The sequence below is a fragment of the Dermacentor andersoni genome, chromosome 5 (genome assembly GCF_023375885.2).
Source record: "Dermacentor andersoni chromosome 5, qqDerAnde1_hic_scaffold, whole genome shotgun sequence".
In the NCBI taxonomy this organism is placed as follows: domain Eukaryota; kingdom Metazoa; phylum Arthropoda; class Arachnida; order Ixodida; family Ixodidae; genus Dermacentor; species Dermacentor andersoni.
In genome coordinates, this window is record NC_092818.1 from 42,897,781 (window position 1) to 42,903,757 (window position 5,977).

General features: G+C 41.9%; 1 long non-coding RNA gene across 1 annotated transcript; it reads left to right on the forward strand.

Annotated features, from left to right (window-relative positions):
• Nucleotides 1-478: 478 nt before the first annotated feature.
• LOC140218330 (uncharacterized) lies at nucleotides 479-5,036 on the forward strand. Its single transcript, XR_011894601.1, has 2 exons — nucleotides 479-550; nucleotides 2,874-5,036. It is a non-coding gene; the product is annotated as an uncharacterized lncRNA (long non-coding RNA).
• The last annotated feature ends 941 nt before the right edge of the window (nucleotides 5,037-5,977 follow it).

The window sequence follows — 5,977 nt, forward strand, 5'->3', positions numbered from 1 at the left end:
AAGGAGAAGTGCACTTGACACTGTATATGTATGTGTGAATTCGGTTTTCTTTGTATGTGTCGGCTCACTGACAAACAGTGCAAGAATCTGTTGTACCATGAGCCTGACGACGCCTTCAGCTGCTAGAAATGCGGCACTTCGTAGTTTATAGTACTGCATGACATTTCAATCAAAGTTACCACATAAAATGATCAAGAAAACTAACCGCTGTTATAGCTGTTTTCCTCAAAGAACGCTTGTCCTTTATGGGCTGTGTTAATCTGAGCTCTCCACCGATGTTTCAGTAGTATTACCCTTAGTGAGTGAGAGATTGGGGGCAATTAATCGTGTTAGTGTTTAAGTGGTGTCCTAATTATGTGCATTTGTTCCAACAAAGTTGTCTAGATTACTTTATTGTGTAGTGTAAAGCTTATGAAACCATCAGCAACTACTGAGTTGCTACGCCGCATATGGATTTGTCACTATACAGGTGGAACTCGGCTGTACCACTGCAGTGCTGCGGAAATTGCCTTCACCAGCGGCTTTGCAACAGCTGTTTCGCAGCATGTCGGTATGTGTTAATTTATAATTATGTTGGGATGGGCTAGTATTATGGACCACTGCTACTCTGCATTGTGACAGATCCATATGATAAAAGATGTAATGGGCACAGCGAGAATCTTTGAATTTTTTACTATGGTACATAAACAGGCTCTCCTTTTCGTCACTGGAGCAGGAGAGAAGGGCATGCAGGCACTCCTGAATGTACATATATTTCAAAACATGAGAGAGACATACACACACACACACACACACACACACACACAATTAAACTAAAGGCAGGGACGTTCCATCTTTCATCTTGAATTGAATTGTGCAGCGCAAAAATACAACACAGACCACAGAGAAGCACACATGTTAACAGGTTTGATACACACGTTAGTTCAACAGATTTGATACTTCAAGTGTGCTATTTTACACAAGGGGGAAGGGAAAGGGGACAAAATCTGAAAAAAAAGTGGAGTGGAAAAAAAGGAATCGTGCCAAAAAGCATGAGAAGCATCGCGCAGCCAGGATCACCAGCAGGACATCTAAAAAGCACTCTGATAAAATTACATACAGGACAACCTTACGTATAGTTTGTTTCAATCAACTCAGATCACATGCAGCCATTACTGCAATCAAGTTGTTTCCTTATGTCATATGAGGGAATGATGTGGGCCCAAAAAACTGTTTAGAGCTGAAGGATTATGTTCCATTCTAGCCTCATTGCCTGCTTTTTTATCATATTGTTATCAGCTGCTTATGTTAGGGACAAAAAGTAAGAGTACGAACTGTTTCCCGATTCGCCATTCCACACAACATGTCTTTGTGACTATATGTACATGCAGATGATCCATAGTTGAAAAATATTCAGTACAGTAGAATCTCATTACAAGATGCACTTGGTTGTAAGAGACATATGAAAATGGTTTGGTTGGTTTTCCGATGTTTGCCACGTTAACAATACTGTATACAAGAGACACCTTTGTTACTAAGGATGCCTTTTTAAGTATTCACTACTTCGAAGGGACACAACCCAGACACATTCACTTTGTGCACCTTGTGTGCTCCGAAGGGCGTAAAGATCACGCAATCCTTACACAAGTCAATCGCGCATGTCTCTTTTAGCATGAACCAGAAAAGGAGGGCAACGAGGACAGTGCAGGGCAGAAAGTGTCGGCAGTTGAAGCTGACGAGCGTCTAAGAGCACCTCAAAGGTACTGCGAGCAACAAGGCTTGCAAAATGAAGTGTTTAAATTCCAGATGTTGGGAAGAACGCTAACACAATCTACAGTCACTAAAAAGCTGTGAATGTCTTCTTTAAAGGGCCCCTAAACCACCGAGGTTGAAATTTAGTTGCGGTGTTGCAGTTCTACACAATAAGGCAATGAACAGGTAGCCACGAGAATTTTTCGAAACGGTGCAGTAATGGTGGAGCTACGTGTGTTTGATTATCGAAAAGTAGTCCCCACTCATTTTACTCTTTCATCTGGTACACGCCATATGGACAGTATCGTCTTTTCCTTGCCTAGTACACCTCCAAATGTTACGGGACAGGCCAACACCAACGAGCTCTGTTGCTGCCGCGCTGGCCCGTCGTCCTGTGAGGGGTGGCGCTAATACAACGGAACTGTATGGTGACTCGTGTTGAAGAGCCTCATAGAGAGACCCTTCTGTTGGCGTTTCTGTTCTTTGCCCCCATTGGCTGCCCACAATGGCATCGCGCGCAACCCGACGAGGAAGAAGGAGTGTGTGTATTTGCTTGCAGGCCTTGCCGGCAGTCGTACACTTTCGTTCGACCAATCGACAGCACCGGAAACTGGTGACATCATCAGAGACAGCCTGGTGACGTCATGACAAACTGGGGGGTGCAGGATAGGTCCAGAGAGGCGCACGGGGTCATTTTCTTCATATTGTGGTGCTCCGGCAGTGCTACGCACTCTGGCATTTGACTTCGTCGATCGTGACGCCATTCTGATTTCGATACGCGTGTTTACTTGAAATGTTCAAAAAATGTCGAGAAGTGGTTTAGGGGCCCTTTAAGCCACCCTGAGCATTTATTCCTTCAGATATATTAAAACATACTTTAGTGATGCATAATAAAGTGATCTAGTCTGGCTCCTCAGTGTCTCAAAATTTTTGGTTTCGAGAGACATGTTTCCCGTGCCTCTTGAATATCTTCTGATGAGGCTTCACTGTAATATACAGAAACAATTGTGTAACTCCTCCTGCAAGTATTATTCATTAAGCCCGGTCACTTATGTGCAAAGCTTGTGGTTAAGTCTTGATGTCCGTACTTTTTAGAGCTATGTTTATTAATTCATGCTGTTCTTATTGGTTCTTCGATGCAGGAGACAATGCCTACGAAATTATTGGCCCTGATCATGAGAGCCCTCAAGGGGCAAACAACATCTCTGTTGCAGAAGTGAACCCGATACCACTTGGAAGTTACCATGACAGATGACACGGCAGCAATAGATACAGAGACTGCCATGTCTACTGCAGCTGCAACAGTGTACCAGGCAAGCAGCAGCGCGTCAGCATCAGCAGCAGTGTCAGAAGGAACCACACCAGGCCTGGTAGAGCAACATGTGTGCTATCACTGACTTTTTTTGTAGTGGATACCACTCATTTGCTCAACATACAAAAGCTTTTCACCACGACTGTGAGCCAGTATTATTGTGCAGCAAGCGCAAGACTAAGTTAGGTGTTATAACACAGTACAAGCATCACTTTAATATATGCAAATGCAAATATGTTACAGTTGTTGCCTCCCCAGCCAGCCCACATAGTGACAACAATGTGGAACACATGGTGGGACACACCTCTCCCCCATTACAAGATAGTAGAGACTGTCAGTGTTGTTGCTAGATTGACTGGTCTTTGTAGGCAACTAGAAGGACAACACAGGTGTCATAAGATTGTTGTTGATGTTGTTGTTGAAGAGGTAAAAAAGAAGTTTGATGCAGCTGAAGTGCCAACTGATATTGAGCAAATCAAAAGCAACCACCTGAGAAAGCAACACTATCGAAATTTGGGTATCTATGTGCCGCCAACTCTGGTAAGAATGGCATAGGACAGAAGTGTGATGAAAATCACACAGACACTGCTGTTGCATCACTGGCCACAGTGAGCAGCGACTTGTAGGGCAAGAGAGTCAACTGAAACTAACATTATGATATAGTGTCATGCTCCCATGTGACCACTTTTCAAGTTATTTTGCAAGATACAGCTCAACCTCCAGAAACGAGACTGCAACTTGTCTGTAAAAAAGCTTTCACAAAAAATTATTCATAACACTATTAACATAGCAGTATCTTTTTTTTTTGGGTCGGTTCGAGGTTCCCGGTTGTCCATTAATGCAAAAATTGAGGAAAAAAAGAGCATGTGTCGTACTTACACCTTTTTAACATGTACGAGGGGGACAGAACTTTTCTAGTCATGCATCTCCATCATACTATCAAGTTTTTAAATGCCTTTTATATTTATTATTACCAGTTATATCTGAGAGCATTGTATGCATGTAGCAGGTGTAAAATCAGGTCCGTTGGATCAGATGCCTTATCTGCAAGCGAGCCCTATATTCAAGAAATTTGAATTAAAATAGTTACGTTAGAGACGCAGTCTTTCAGCACTTTATTGCCTGTGGTTTAAGCATTGCTCAACACTTTTGTGGGTGGCAATTTCAACCGGCACAGCACTGCGCTTTGCCACAGTCACATTTGTCTTCAAAGCGGTGTTTACCATTTGTGTTGATCTGTTTGTGTATGCATAGAGCAAGTTTTTAATTTATATTTTTCTGCATTCTTGTGCTTGCACTAAGCTTGTATAAGGCAGTTACAAAATGTGCGTCACTATAACAAACTGTTCTGTTGAGCTTACACTTGCAAATAATCGTGTTCAGATGGCCGCACTTCTATGCGGGTGCACCGCTAGCTTTGTGTATGTTCTCATGTTTGTATAAAGCTTATATAAGCTAGTTAGAAAATGTATGTCACTAAGCATCGTGATATTCTTTAAAGAACAGCTTGGTTGGTTTTACACTTGTGAATTAGTATTGAGGCGGTGGTATTCCCATGTATGCCCACTGCTAGCTTTCTGTGTCCTCACGTGTTTGTATTAAGTTTCTACAAGGGAGTTACAGCATGTACGTCACTAAGCGCTGTGATATTTTTTTAAAGAACTGCTTTGTTGGTTTTACACCTGTGAGTAATAGTACTCGGGTGGCACTAGTCATGTGTAGGTACACAGGGACCATTTGTATACATTATGCTCATGTAAAGCAGTTACAAAGTGTATGTCACTAATTACTGTGATATTTGTTGAATTGCTGTGATGGTTTTACACATGTGAATAATAGTGGTCAGGACGCAGTACTTGCGGTGTATAGTTGAATTTAGACACTGCCAAGACATGGGCTGTATACGTACCAAAAGAAATGTATGTCATTATAATGTTGTGATTATTACTGTTTGGATTTTATTAAACTGTAATAAAATTGTTTCTTGTATCTATTGGGGTATGGCAATTTGTCATGCAACCAAACTGAGGACCTGAACTTGTGCATACAAATAAACAGCTAATTTAAGAGTATACTGCTCATATTCTGCTAAACCAGTTTAACAAATCTTGTACTACAATGCTGGAAAAATGACAGAGCTGACTCGGATGTACAGAAAAAGTTCTGCACTGGCTGAAGGACTGCCCCACACTGGAGTTCGTAATGTTGCGTTTATTGGAGTAGAACAGAAAGTGCACTTCTATTAAAAATGCGACAGTCGGTGCAGAAACATAAGGCAGACGAGCGGATGTGGCACATTTTTTTCAGGGCCCTCCATGCCTACTACTGCATTTCTAGTCTTCCTGTGCTCTGCGTATAAGCCCCTGTTCAGCCAAGGTTTTTACTCCATGACAGTTGTTGTACTGGGTTCGTAGCAATATTGAAGAAAAAAATTCAATGGTTTTCAAGGACTTTCGAGGCCCCGACACAGTAACTTCAAGGACCTCGTGCAATGTGTGTAGTAGTTTGGACAGGCAATAACTTGTTCAAGAACACCATTAACTTTAATGCAAACAAAAGAAAACAAAACAAATCGCATTTCAGTGATTTCAAACATTTCAAAGACTGCTAATTTGCCTTTCACCGCCCACCACTAAACGCACACAAGGAAGCATTTCAAGAAAGCGCTCAAAGTTTTTCTGCAATAGCACAATTAACTACTTGGACCTGGAACATTTGCAGTTTTTGAATACTGTTTGGTTTGACAGTGTATGTGATGTCATCTGTTGCCTCAGCTTTTTTCACCATCAAATAAGCAATAGTCATTTCTAATTTCTTTTTATTGTGTCTGTCGCTCTCAATTTACTCTTCACGGCTTCTCTTCGAATGCCCCAACTGTTGAGCTTCCTGCTTCTGCTCCTCCAAGCAAGTTTGTCGCCGGTTCCATGTGCATAA